Raw genomic sequence first — 14,718 nt, forward strand, 5'->3', positions numbered from 1 at the left:
TTGACGTCCATTTGTACAGACTTCCCTTGCCATTCACTCCCAAACATTTTCAATGGGGTTCAGTTCGTGCGAACACGCTGGATGGTCCAAATGAAGCACGTTATTTGCCAAGAAAAAGTCCTTTGTCCTGCGGGCATTGTGGCTTGCAGCATTGTCCTGCTGAAAGATCCAGTCATTTCCCCACAAGCGAGGTCCTTCAGTCAATAAAGATGCTCTCTCCAAAATACCAATGTAGTCAGCTGCTGTTTGACGCCCCTGTATAACCTAAAGCTCCATTGTTCCATAGAAGGAGAAAGCACCCCAGATCATGATGGAACCTCCTCCACTGTGTTGTGTAGAAAATGTCTCCGGTGGGATATCATTATCGCGCCAATGACGTTGGAAGCCATCTGGACCATCCAGGTTAAATTTTGTCTCATCAGAGAACAAGACCTTCGTCCACTTGTCTACGTCCCTTGTTTGGTGCTTCTCAGGCTGTTTCGTGGTGTGGAAGGAGGCGTGGCCTTTAAAGACGTTTATGGTTTTTAAAGCCTTTCTCTCATAGATGCCGTTTTATTGTTCTTGAGCTGCATTCTGCGTTCGTAAAAGTCTTAATCTGGTTCGACGACCGGCTGGTGCCTTGCCGGACAACCCGTCGAATCCTCCTGCTCAACGCTGGCGAAATTTTTTTGCGCTGACCACCTGAAATTCTCGTTCCGTATCCCTCAGGGTCTTTTAAGAAATTTGCAACATCAGTTTTACTACGCTCAATCTCACCAGCGATGGCACGTTGAGAGAGACATTGCTTTTGCAGCTCGACAATTCTACCACTTTCAAACTCTGTCAACGTTTTAGCCTTTGCTATAGTTTTTACCCAATGTAACACAGATGTCAGTGGGAGAAGTTGACAACGCTAATGCTTGAACACAAATGACTAAATTTCGTTACGTGTTTACCGATTAACGCTTCGTTTCAGTATGGTCTTAAACTTTTGACCAGCTAGTATTTAGGCTAATTTCAAAGTGTTCACATTTTCCCTATTAAATGCTAAAAAAGTTTTTTTTTTATTTTCCCTTTTCTTATTTTCATCTTTCGAAGCTCTACTCAAATAAGTGGTTGAGTCTAACAACGCAAAATGCCAGCAGTATGGGTGGCCCGTAAGTCCCTACCCCTCCATATATCTTATGTATCCAGTGTATCTGTGTGCTGTCCCTCATTCTCGCTGCATAGTATTATGCGACGCCATGTTCTGTGAGACATTTTCCTCAACATGGGCTTACATCGGCCATATTTCTCTGAAGGAAAAAAAACAAATTTATAATACATGCGTAATTGAATATAACATAATAACATATGGATGGGTAGGGACTTAGGGGCTACCCTGTATATGTTAAGATTTACAGTTGTGAAATCATGATGTTTCAAAACCATATATTTTGTTTACTGTACGGACCATTTTTCCTTCTCCTTCCTTAACTGCTGGTTACAAACTGCTTGCCTGTGTTGCCGACACTTCACGAAAACTGCGCCAAGATTGAGGTAGCTACAATGTTAAGTGATTTTCTCCATGGTCCGACTGCAAAATTCGTCCATCATCACTCCTGGTTTTACCTAAAAGTAACAAAAATGAAAATAGTTTAGCCAAAAAAAAATATACCTTACTTTAAAAAAGTGGTGGTATGATTATTTTCACACTTGAAAAAGTAAGTGGGACATCTACCCCCGCAAATTACGCCTATTATTATAAGCACCTAAGGAAAAGAATATTATAAAACGATCCATCTCAAAACCCACACATAGGGTTATATTTAGATAGAGTGTAAAAATACAATTTTTAACCAACGTCAGACGTTACTTGTTTTTTTCACTCTTTAGTTTTTTTAAGTATACGTTGTCATTATTGTACCACTTCCAGTTATTACAGAGTTAAGAAACGTAACTTTTTATTCCTTTCTGTAGTTTTTAAATATATCTTGTCATTACATTTAACAAAAAGTTAAGCCTAACATATTGTTATAAGAAACAAGATCTTTCGATCCTCACTGTACAGTTTTATAAGATCATTTATCATTACCTTACAGTTAGGTGCCTGCTTCATTTAAAAAATCAGATCTAACATGTCCTATCATGTCGCAGCATGTACAGTAATATTCTATATAATGCTGTATGGGGATTATTTACGTTGCCGATATAATCTAGACACATGCAAAATGTTTGATAAAATCGTCAACTAAACTGTTTCCTCTATAGTTATGAGTAGAAATATTTCTTGGAAGCTCAGTAAAACATGAGTTTGAGTAAAAATACTAAACCACATCTTTGGAATTTGATTGAAACTTATGTAGCACTTAACAGTGTTTCTTTCAATTTTAAGTATATAAATGATTAAGAATAATTCTTGAGCACTCTTATGCTGTTTAATTTTATACAGAAAGTCTTAATATTAGCTTTAGAAGATAAAATAAACAGAAGCACATACATTTAAAAATAATAATTTATTGTGAACTATGACAGTGGTTTATAATAGGATTCGCCCAGGAATATCACAAAAATTCTAATAGACTTGTTCTAGAAATAAAATTCAAAACCTTCTATCTCAAAGGCTAAGACTGTTTAAATACCGGTAATAGTAAAAATGCTGATTTTCCGATTGTTAGACACAATTCAAAATTCATCCATTTGTTATTCATATTATGATTCTTACTTTTATAACCTATATAAAAAACAAACACAAACTTTTATTATAGGAATGATAATTTTGCAATTTTTCCACTTTTTGCAGCTCGGACCTTAGTAGATTTCTTTAGTATGGTGAGTGGTGATTTATTCCACTGATTTTCTTTACTTGCCTTGTTCGATTCCCCTCGGTAGACTCAGCAAATAGCGCAATGTGTTGTTGTTGTTTTTTGCTATAATAAAACATACACATTTCCCTTCTTAATTAAATGCGTGTTTGCACAAAAAATCTCAGTCACGAAACCACCTGGCTCAAAAGTAGTAGATGAGTGAGGTGGGAGGAAATCCAACGCAGCAGTGGACTGTTGAAAAACGTGTAACATTCAATTGGATGCATATGCACGTATGTAATTTCAAAATTTATTCTCTGTAAAATAAGGTAATTTAAAATTGTTGATTTAAAAAGAAGAATGGGAAACGTCAAAAAAGTACAAATATTAGTTAAATTAATGTTCAAGGTTTATATTTTCAGGCCTAAAATTCGGGACTCTAAGGAAATAATCGAACTAGGCTAGAAATAGTGGCTACATTATTTTCTCAAGCTATGAATCTCTATTTTCATTCAAAAAATATTGATAATTGCCATAGATATGGAGTTGAAATTGGGACTCTCTTTCGAGCCTAGTTCCATAACTTTCTTTAACTGCTTGCAACTGATGTAATATTTAAAAATTCAGTGTAGGAATCTACATGTAGCGAGGCCTGGCATGGACAGGTGATTAGGGCGCTCGACTCGCAAACTGTCACCCCAAACATGCTCTCCCTTTCAGCCGTGGGGGTGTAATAATTTTACATTCAATCCCACTGTTCGATGGTAAAAGAGTATCCCAGGAGTTGGTGGTGGGTTATAATGATTACCAATCTTCCTTCTGGTCTTTCACTGCTAAATTATGAATGGGCAACGTAGATAGCCCTCTTGTAGCTTTGTGAGAAATTCTTAACACACCAAACCATACTGAATAGTAACAAAATGTGGTTTTGGATAACTTATTGTGTTCATGAAGCAGGACTTAGTATTGACAGTAAGTAGGATGATTTCAAGGTCAACAAGGTCAAAGTGGTGGAACGTTTTAATTAAACCATATCATACATAAAACAGTGCTGTTTTTTGTTTTGTTCATGAAACAAGAAAGCCTCAGCAGCTAACATCAGACTGTGAAACCGAGCTTGTTAAAACGAAACAAAAACACTCGCGTTGATCACATTTGAGCCATACGTAATCTTTTTTATTAAAGTGACCCACGAGCTGGAGGCAGGTACTGTTGATCAGCTGTTGTTCCTAGTTCTTCACTTTAATAATGAGAGACAGCTAGCGCTTGCTAACATTTGCTCAACATTTCATAAACAGCAATCTTTTGCTCGTATGGTTAGAATCTTTTTTATTCTCTGAAAGAGTAAATGATCAACTCTTTACAGAGGTTTTGATAGAATGAAGATCTAACTTGTAAGTGAAACTGGTTTTCCTTGCTATCTAGATTTATTAAAATTGAGAAAAATGAAAATAACGAGTAAAGAACAAAGGTGATTATTTGAGTTTAAACAGTGATTGTGTCTGTCACCATACAGTACTGATTGTTTACGAAAAATGTATTAAAATATCACGTGCCGCATAAACAAGCTTATTAACCGAGACACATCGTGTTAAGTCCTGGTAACTTAACGTACAGACAGAAAAAAATATTGTTATAGGACCAATAAAGTATAGTAGGTGCTTTGATTTGCTATATGGGTTCACTGAACTTAGTGAGACGGTACAAACTGTAATATATAGATGGAATTATATTTAATTCTCATTTACATATGGTTTTATAACTTTTGGTCGTAACCATCCGTGTTTACTCAATGATTCCATGTTGAAACGTTTATGGCTTTGCCATACGTAAAAATTAATTTATTAATGCTGATAATTAACCTCACATTTAAAACCATTACGATTAATGAATGTATTTATTTGTTTTGAATTTCTCGCAAAGCTTCACGAGGCCTATCTGTGCGAGCTGTCTATAATTTAGCAGTGAGAGAAGTCAGCTAGTCACCCCCACCAACTCATGGGCTACATTTTTTTACTAACGATTAGTGGGATTGACTATACATTATAATGCCCCCATGACTGAAAGTGGTGAATATGTTTGGTGTAATAGGGATTCAAACCCGTTACCCTAAGAGTAGGAGTCCAGTGCCTTAACCACTTGGCCATGCCAGGCCACGATTGTTGTTTTTTTAATTTCGCACAAAGCTACTCGAGGGTTATCTGTGCTAGCCATCCCTAATTTAGGAGTGTAAGACTAGAATGAAAGCAGCTAGTCATCACCACCCACCGCCAACTCTTGGGCTACTCTTTTACCAACGAATAGTGAGATTTAGCGTCACATTATAACGCCCCTACGGCTGAAAGGGGCGATCATATTTGGTACGACGGGGATGCGAACCTGCGACCCTCTGATTACGAGTCGCACGCCTTAACACGCTTGGCCACGCCGGGTCCAAAAGATTGTGGAAATCTTTTTTGGCCGCCGGGCCACCATTAATAAAAATATATAATTTAAACTTACTATTTTTAAACACGATAGTAACTGAATTATAAGTTTTATACTCGCTACTAAGTAATAAGTTAATGACTGGTGTAATGTTAATTGGGTAATAAATCTTGCATCTGGAAAACTTGTTTATATCAATTGTTCAGTGAAGTTTGCAACTGACTGATTAGTTTGATATCGGCTGTTCAGTAAAGTTTATAATACTAAAATACTAGTTTGACATAGGTTATTGAGTAGTAAATAAATGAATATTTTAAAATATGTATTGAGCTTGTAAGTGAAGGAACTGAAATATTTCGATAACCAAGCAAGATATATCAATGATTGGACATAACGTTAACAAATGAGTTTATGACAGAAGCACGGTATGGCAAGATGGGTTAAGGCGTTCAACTCCTAATATGAGGGTCGCGGGTTCGAATCCCCCTCGCACCGAACATGCTTGCCCTTTCAGCTATGGGGTTGCTATAATGTGACGATTAATCCCATTTTTCGTTGGTAAAAGGGTAGCCCTAGATTGCCTTTCCTCTAGTCTTACACTCCTAAATTAGGGACGGCTACTGCAAATAGCCCTCGTGTAGCTTTGCGCGAAATCTCAAACTTATAACAGAATGGAAGGGCCATTAAAATTTTAAAGAATGTTGAAGCGGTATAAATAGCGTTAATTGTAGAAACTGTTCAAACATGTAAATATATTTCTACGAAGCTGGTTCTTCTAAATAAAAGGCTAATGCAATTCGTGTTCGTTTAAACTGCTTGTTTACAAGGTTTCCTGCACTCGATACTTGAGCTTGTGATTTAGAACTTTCTGATGCTGAGTTGCTTCTTACTCAGTTGTGGGAAGAATAAAAAAAACTACAGAGAAACGAACAGTTGCACTGGTCATTTTATTTATGGAACCAACTTATCGAGTTTAGGATAAAGAAAGAATCAAAGCTCAACATTAATTTGTCGACTGTCTGTGAGGGATCACTACACACAAGGGTGTATCGCAAATGATCTGATGAATCGTCGCAAAAATTACATTTAAGATTCATAAGGAAGGGCAACTTTTATTGAGATCTGAAATAGTTAGATCCGTGGATTTGATTTTTTAAAGAGTTAAAGTGTAAGAAATCTGCCTATTTCGAAAATATTTAGTCTGATTTTTTTCATATTTTATATAGCCATTGAAATAGCGCAAATACACATATTTATTTGTAGTTACCAAAATAAACAAATTTTATCAAACAAAGGGTGGCAGTTCCTCAGCTTTACCTAAATAGCCCTACTGCTTAACATATTGCATATTCTTTCACCTTTTATCATAAAAGAAATGGTACGCGAGTAATTGTTTCGTTAATATAACCTGAAGCTTCAGGTTATAAAATCAAAATCAGAGTCGAATTTTACCAGTAATCTTTACACACGTAACTCAACACTGTTTAATGTGAAAAATAAATGATTATTGATTTAATTTACTTATTTTTTATGTCAGTTCTTTGTTCCATTATATATTTTTCATGGAGAAAGAGCAGAAAAATATTCCCATTCTTGTGTGTATATAAATGTACGTAGATAACATCTGTATTAGAGTTGGAAATTAGGGTTGGTTGTGTTTCTTTGAAATCAGACTTTAAAATTTAACAGCTTATGATTAGGATTTATTCACATGTTTTTACATGAAAATGGATTTATGTCTTGATAAACATCTTAATCGTTTGCGATAAAAGCCCCTAAAGTAAAGGGTTTTAGAAATACCACAGGTTTTCTTGTGCTATTTCTTTTGCAGCCTTTAAAAAAGAAGTAGTGTATAGGCCAATGGTAAGAGGAGAAAAAATCTAAATAACTAAACCGTGCTACCAATGAAAGCTGTTTTTTCTTTAGATTTTAACTTAATATGCTTAACGACCACAAATACGTAAATTATGAAAAAAAGAAGAAACAAAAGCTGTAAAGAACAAGTTGTCATTAAATTTCACGTATGGTAAAATATACTGAATGAAACGTGTCCGAATCTCTCTGGTGTGAATGCGGAATGAATATTCAGAAATATAATATCCCTCCGAGCTTCTTCCTAGCCACTTGCTATGTTAGTAGGAATACAGGAATGACGTGAGATCTTATTATTTCTCTAGGTTAACCGGGCAACAACTCGCTTTGTTTTGACCTACGGCCTGAGGGTATGTGTACAGTGTACTGCTTGAACGTGCTAGGTACGCATGCGTACCTGAAAAGAAAACCTGCTTTATGTGAACGTCCGCCTCCGGAGAATCACGCAGTTATTCTGTAGGACGATTCAGTCATTTAGCACAGAGAAACTTTAATTCGTATAACAAACCACTTGAGAAAGGTTTCACGTGTACTTTGTGTAAAATTGTCTGACTTTAATATAACTTGGAATTGTCAAGTGCATTTACTGAATTAAGTGTTATCTCAAACTGCTATGGAAAAAACATACTATTTTACGTGTTTATTTTAAGCATAGTAGATGACATGTGAAAATAGCAATGTCTGAGAAGGTTGATTGTGTTGTTGAGTGTTTAGGCTCAGCCTCAGTGAATGGTCCTCTCACCGAACTTTCTCTATCTCAGTGTGTGAGCTCAGTAACAACTGCTGCTAGATATCAACCTATTGCACAGCGAAGGTTCAACTTGCGGCTGGACAAAGATGGACTGAATTTTACGTATAATGAGAATGACAATGATGTTGACCACAAGGTAAGTCTGAACGGTATGGTGTTCTGTTATCTTCCTCCAGACTGTCCTCGTGCTGTTGTCTGGGTGATCAAAGGAGATGGCTCTCTAGTGGCTAAAGTGTGGAGATGTGAAACTGCTGCTGAAGCCATGCGACTGTACCGTCTTTACCACCAGCTTACTTCTAGAACGAGAGTTGGAAAAACGCCAATTTTTAATAAGCAGAAAACTCTTGTTGGAGAAGAATCTTTTAGAAAACGTCTATCAGATATTTTATCGAAAAGAAATGAAATCAACCAAAACAAGTCATCCTCTGAAAATAACACACAAATGTCTTTAAAAGTAGGAAAAATTTCAGAAATCTCAGTAGCTAATAACAACAGCAGTCATCCAAATAAATTCAAGTCGTTAGAGCCTCTGAATATTGTTTATCATCTGAAAGACAAGGTGCCTACGAAAGATTATTCAGGGAAAGTTAAAACCCCGGAAAGTCCAGAGAAAGCTTCTAACATTGAAAAACTTTTCACTTCTAAACCACCACTTGATTCAAACTCTTCAAAAGAAGTGACATTAAAGGGTAATTTATCTAGTCAATTAAGTGAACACTTTTTTGTTGATTTGATGTCTAACATCTCACAGAAAAAACCTTCACACGACTACCTTTCTTCAGTTAAAGTCCAGGAACAGATTAAACCAAATTCTCAAAGCCAAGTGCTAGTTGCTGCAACGCGCAACGGTAGAGAACACAAGCCAGTTGAAGCTCGACAACGACAACCGGCAATGCTTTTGTCTTCGATGAAAAAGGAAATATCAACCAACACACTTCCCATTGTTGGAGATCGTCAGTATCTTGTAAACGATTCTGCTGTAAAAAATTTACCAAGAGAAAAGTCAGTAAATCAAGGAATTACATCAAATAATCTTTGGCTTAATCGAAAAGGAACTGGGAGAAGCAGTTTTATGATTCCATCTTCTGCAAAGGGATATGTTCTAGAGAGACGAACTGCTTCCAGACGGTTACTACCACGTGCAGAATCCTTTTGTAAGGAGGAAAGTCAGACAAATGGGGGTTGGGCTCCGGCAGTCTCTTACGGCCGATGGCTTGAGAGAGCAGGAAATGGCGACCCCCAAATCCATAACGGCTTGTTGCATAAAGTGTTTGGCCGTTACGGCAACCCTAGTACCAGAATACCAACTGTGCAACAAAAAACTGGACCGACTCCTGGACATCGTCTGGACCTTTTGGATGGCTCTCACGTTTTGATAAGGTCAATTGGATCATTTGGAGCCTTTTCTCCTGAAAAATCACGCTCTGCAAATGTTACCAGGTCAGGGTCGTTGACCAGCCAAGGTTCAACTAGTAGCGACAGTGGTAACGAAGGTCATCCCAAGTCCGTTCTGAAAAAATCTGCAGGTTTACATGAGTCCAGAAAAAATGTAACATTCAATACTATGACAACAGTTCAAGTAATGGAGGAATGAAAGACGTAGGGCCTGCTCCAAAAGTGCGAAAATAGACGGAGTTATAAAGGAAAATATAAAAGTTATTCCTGAATATACCAGTCTTCATAAGGTACTTATCCATATTTTTCAACATAAGTTTCATATTTATGGAAGAAATAAGCATCTTGAGTAGTAAAGCTTCTGATAGTTGACAGTTGGTGTTTTCTGTATGCGCCAGGCACCTAGAAATACCCAGCACTTCAAATCCCTCGAAGAAGACCAACGTGTCAGATAACATTGCATCTAGAAGTAAGAAGTCAAAGTTTGACTGGTATTATAAAGACAGTTTCATTAAAATAGATATTGATATTTTCCAGTATATAAGTTTCTTAAAACCTAGGTCTTGTCTTGGTTTGTTTATAAAAATAAACATTTTTATTCGTTTTAATGTACTGAGATTTTTAAAATTTGGATTAAACTTCGATTTAATAAACTGAGGTTTTCATGGTAACTATAATGGTAGAATACAAAAGTAGCAGAAAAAGAATAAGCAGGAAATAACATGTTATTAAAAACATGAATTATATTGTTTTATGATATAATGTTTTTCTTTAGGGTTAATAACACAAGCAGTTTACGAATGATATGTTTCTTTTGTCTCTCTCCTCGGTCAGTTAAAACGTGGCTATTCGGAATATCACGTATGTTATGATTCAGGAATGCCTATTCTGGTTTTACTACTTGAGACACCCGCAGGAGGGAGTTAAAAACTAGCCCGCAGTATATCACATCACAACAAACGAGCACGATTAACCCATATCTCGTGTCCTGCCTCAAGCCAAATTTGTCTATCTACAACATCACGTGATTTACACATTACACATCAGAGACACCTTACTTTTGTCTGTATTGCTTCCAACAATAACAAAAAAGAGCATCAGAAGTAAGATTATAGCCGATTCTTGTTGTCGTCGTTTAGATTTACAGTACTTATCTTTGGTATGACAAGTAACATATGCAGTGCCGGATATTTTTTATATATCATCCATACTAAGCACATATTACATTGTGTTGCCGTATGTTCTGTGTGGGAAAATATAATAGATTTTGTAAAGTTTTTATATTGAGCATGCAGGGCCCGGCATGGCCAGGTTGATAAAGCACTCGACTCGTAATCCGTGGGTCGCTTGTTCGACTTTTCGTCACACCTTTCAGCCGTGGGGGCGTTATAAAGTCACGGGCAATCCCACTATTCGTTGGTATAAGAGTAGCCCAAGAGTTAGCGGTGGGTAGTGGTTACTAGCTGCCTTTGTCTTACACTGCTAAATTAGGGACGGCTAGCGCAGATAGCCCTCGTGTAGCTTTGCGCAAAATTCAAAACAAACTAAGCAAGCAAAAATTTTGTTAAGTATTTAACTACTTTGGGTTATTATTAAAATTTATTTTCAACATACCACGCGATATGACTCACTCAAGACTCACGAGAGCAAATTAAATTTAATTTTTGTTGTATTTTGCACAGGGAGAGAACGAATTGCACTGATGACATCTGCACTAAAAATAACAATATCACAGTCAACCTAGTACAGTATTATATTAGTTGCTAGGGAGCAAAAATGTGAGAAACCAGAATTCTTACGGTTATAATGTAATATGGAAAGAAACATCTTGGCCACAGTGAGCATGAAATGAACCAAAAGTCGCAGGATAAACAATCCTTGAAAAAAGTGCCCATTTTGTTTATTGTTTATCGGAGATACGAACTTTTAAATTCCACACAATGATGTTTCTCTTACTGTTAAATTGATTTCTCTAAGGAGTTAATTTAGTTAAAAAATAATATTCTGTATATTCACTCTTTAAAAAAAAACAGTTGTCCAAGACTTTATCCTATATTTGCTGTAATAATCACTGGAGATTCATTATTCAATTACATATGTTATGGGGATTAATGGATGCCAATTTAAAAACCATTAGATAAAGTATGAATTATTATTAGTTTTCCAGCAATGTGAAGCCTAACTAGATAAAGTATGAATCGTTATTAGTTTTCCGGAAGTGTGAAGCCTAACTAGATAAGGTGAGAATCTTGCTAAGCAATGTGAATATCAACCTCATGAGATGAGCATCATTATGTCGTTAATGTGAAGCCTAACTTTTAGAATTATAACATCTGAACATGATTACACTCTTTTATATTAAAAAAAAAAAAAGAGTCATGTATAAAAGCTAAATATGCTCTCGTTAATCTGCGTTTAATAAAACTAACTTCTATACTATTTTCAAACCACTTTCATCTGCCATTTGCAAGTCATTCTTCATTTTTGTGTCATGTAGAAACTAATCAAATCATATCTTGTATATTGCAATCATTTTCACTCGGATATTTTTATTGGATGTTTGTTTTCTTTGCGTTTAATTCATTACAAAACACGATACTTGTAACTGCTTTTACGAATACTCTAGATAACATATATTTTTCACCATTGGGTGTATACAAAGTGATGCGTGAAGCTTAAATAAAATAACTAAATAAGAAGTATTGCTGTTGTTGTTGGTAACCTTTATTGGAAAAGAGAATTTTAGTTTCATCATTTACCAGCAGAAGCAAAGTCAGATAACAATAATAATATGTACAAAGCACAAAATATTCTATTTCTAAAAATTCGTATAATATCAAGTAACTGGAGATACTAATTGTATATCTGGAAAAAAATGTAATTTTGTTGACGTAATATGGAAATAAAAATATCTTATGTCTTTGGTATCCAGTTCTCACTTTTGTATCTCGAATCATTACACGAATGCTTAAATTTTCAATCTCTATAAATTATCCTATATGTTGAAAACGTGTTATGTGAATACTTGGATTTGATTAGTGTGTCATACAAATTTCACATTAAAAGTACAATACCGAAGCACGAATACTTTAAAATATAACCTGTTAAACAATCCTTGGTCTTATAGGTATACTAACATTAAGCAGTATAACCTGTTAAACAATCTTTGGGCTTGAAGGTATACTAACATTAAGCAATATAACCCGTTAAACAATCTTTGTTTTTAAAGGTATACTGACATTAAGCAGTATAACCCGTTAAACAATACTTGGTCTTAAAGGTATACTAACATTAAACAATATAATCCGTCAAACAAACCTTGGTATGAAAGTTATACAAACATCAAGCATTATAACCCGTTAAACAACCTTGATCTAAGAGGTATACAAACATCAAGCATTATAACCCGTTAAACAACCTTGGTCTTAGAGGTATACAAACATTAAGCATTATAACTCGTTAGACCAAGATATACAAACATTAAAGTGATGAAAATAATCTATGTTTCTTTGATACGAATAATCGCCACAGGGACTTTCTGCATATCTTAGGTGCTCCAACTTTAAATTGGTGTAATAGAGGAAAGGCAAATAGTCCACAGTACCCACCGCCATTTCATGGTGTACTGTAATAAAATTAGACTGTCACTCTTATAACGTACTCATGGCTTAAAGAGAAGCAACATGTTCCTTTGGGTTCACAGTTTGGCGTTAACGGCTAGGCCACGCCTGGCTCTATGAAAATTATTATTAATCCAGATGATAAGAGTATATTTGTACTCAATATGGGAGTGAAAATTTGGGGATGTGATAAAATAATGACAAATAGAAGTATAGATAACCTTCTTTCCCGTTTTCTTGTTGAATTGTTTTCTTTTTTGTACACAGTAAAACGTGTGAAGTTTTTGTCCATTCTCTGCAACCGGAACCTAAATAAATGTACTTTTGTAGTTATTCTCTCTAACCCTATAATTTCTACAATTGATAGCAAAGTAGAAATTTATTTTCCATCCTTTATATGCTTCCTACGGCTCAACATTATGACCAAGGACTTATAATGCTAAAATTCGGGGTCTTGAGTTGAATACAGCTCAGATGAGTAAGCTTTATTATTTGCTTTATTATTGGTTTGTATTCTGAACAAACGAGTCTCACTCAAGCGAAACAGTAAAAATGACTGAAAGAAACTGTTACGTAATCAGATTTACGACAAACACGTCTAAAACCTACATTTTATTAACCAGGCAAAACGAGGAAGCTCTTACAATAAAACATATTACTGAACTACAAAAAATATGATGAAAATAAATTTTAGTGGTTGGTTATTCAATTAAACATGAGTAACAGAAACAGGTTACAAATTGAATATCTGATGTTTTTAATAATCTTCGTCAAACCTTTTAACCGTTTTTTAATTAGAATTTTACGACGAAAGATTCCAGAATTATATTGTAAGTACATTTTAAACGTTCTTTCAGTGTGATGCTAATCAAAATATGGATCAAGAACCTGGATAACAAAAGAAGATCAGAATCAGAGCTCAGAGTTCGATACAAATGCTCATTACAGATCTTACCTAAAGTATATTCAGTACAAATACTTATTACAGATCTTACCTAACGTATATCATTAGTCCACACTATGGCGCATATACTTGAATCTATAAGCAATGAAAACATTACATGGTGTTAAAAGGTGGCTTTGTATAAAAACAACAGATAAAAATCATATTTTTAAACAAATTTGATTTACTACATTAAAGTGTAATAATCTTGGTTATAACAATTTCTTAGGTAACCTTAAATCAGTTCCCAATTAAACTGAAAGAAGCTTAATGATTACGATGGTGGTGATTTAGGCAACATCTGAAGAACAACTAAAGTTATTGTGTGTATATCGAAGTTTTAGTCCTTCACCGAGCTGGGTATGGTAACTGATATAACGTATCAGACTGCAGATTAAGAGGTGAATTTTACTTGTATAGGCATTATGAAAGAAGTGATAATTAAACCTGACATTCATTTCAATAAGATTGGTAAGGCTCTTGAGGATGCAGCTGACCGTCTATTTTCTCTATGAACAATTGCTTAAAATTAGAGACGTCCATTACTAATTCCTTGGGGCTCTGACTAAACCGTTTAACTAATGTATAATAAGGTATTGTTCAGGCCGAAAATTCTAATTTCAGTATCTCGTTATTGAAGTTTTCACCTGAAGTATTTCTGTGGAGATTTGCATGAAAACCGAACTTTCTTCTCTAAAACTTGATATCTGAGTTAATGGCAGACTTAGTCAAACTTGATAAATCTTTAAATTACACTTGAGAATTCGTCATGACAAGAATACACTCACTTGAATATAAAAACAGTTAGCGAGCTGTTCAACAGGAAGTGTGGACCTGAAAGTCACAGCTAGTAGTTTTATTCTGCATTCCATTTAACCTTAAAAATCTGGACCAAAAAATCGCAATTATTAGTTTTTCTATGTCTTTTTGAACCTTGAAAATCTG

The 14,718-nt window shown here is 35.3% G+C and overlaps 1 long non-coding RNA gene across 1 annotated transcript in view; it reads right to left on the reverse strand.

Moving 5' to 3' along the window:
• Positions 1–1,054: 1,054 nt before the first annotated feature.
• Positions 1,055–14,718, reverse strand: part of LOC143255538 (uncharacterized) — a 42,840-nt gene continuing 29,176 nt past the window's right edge. Inside the window, exon 3 of the long non-coding RNA XR_013030697.1 lies at positions 1,055–1,590. This is a non-coding gene — a long non-coding RNA (uncharacterized LOC143255538). The remainder of the gene's footprint in view (positions 1,591–14,718) is intronic.

This window comes from Tachypleus tridentatus, chromosome 7 (assembly GCF_004210375.1).
Source record: "Tachypleus tridentatus isolate NWPU-2018 chromosome 7, ASM421037v1, whole genome shotgun sequence".
Classification (NCBI taxonomy): Eukaryota; Metazoa; Arthropoda; class Merostomata; order Xiphosura; family Limulidae; genus Tachypleus; species Tachypleus tridentatus.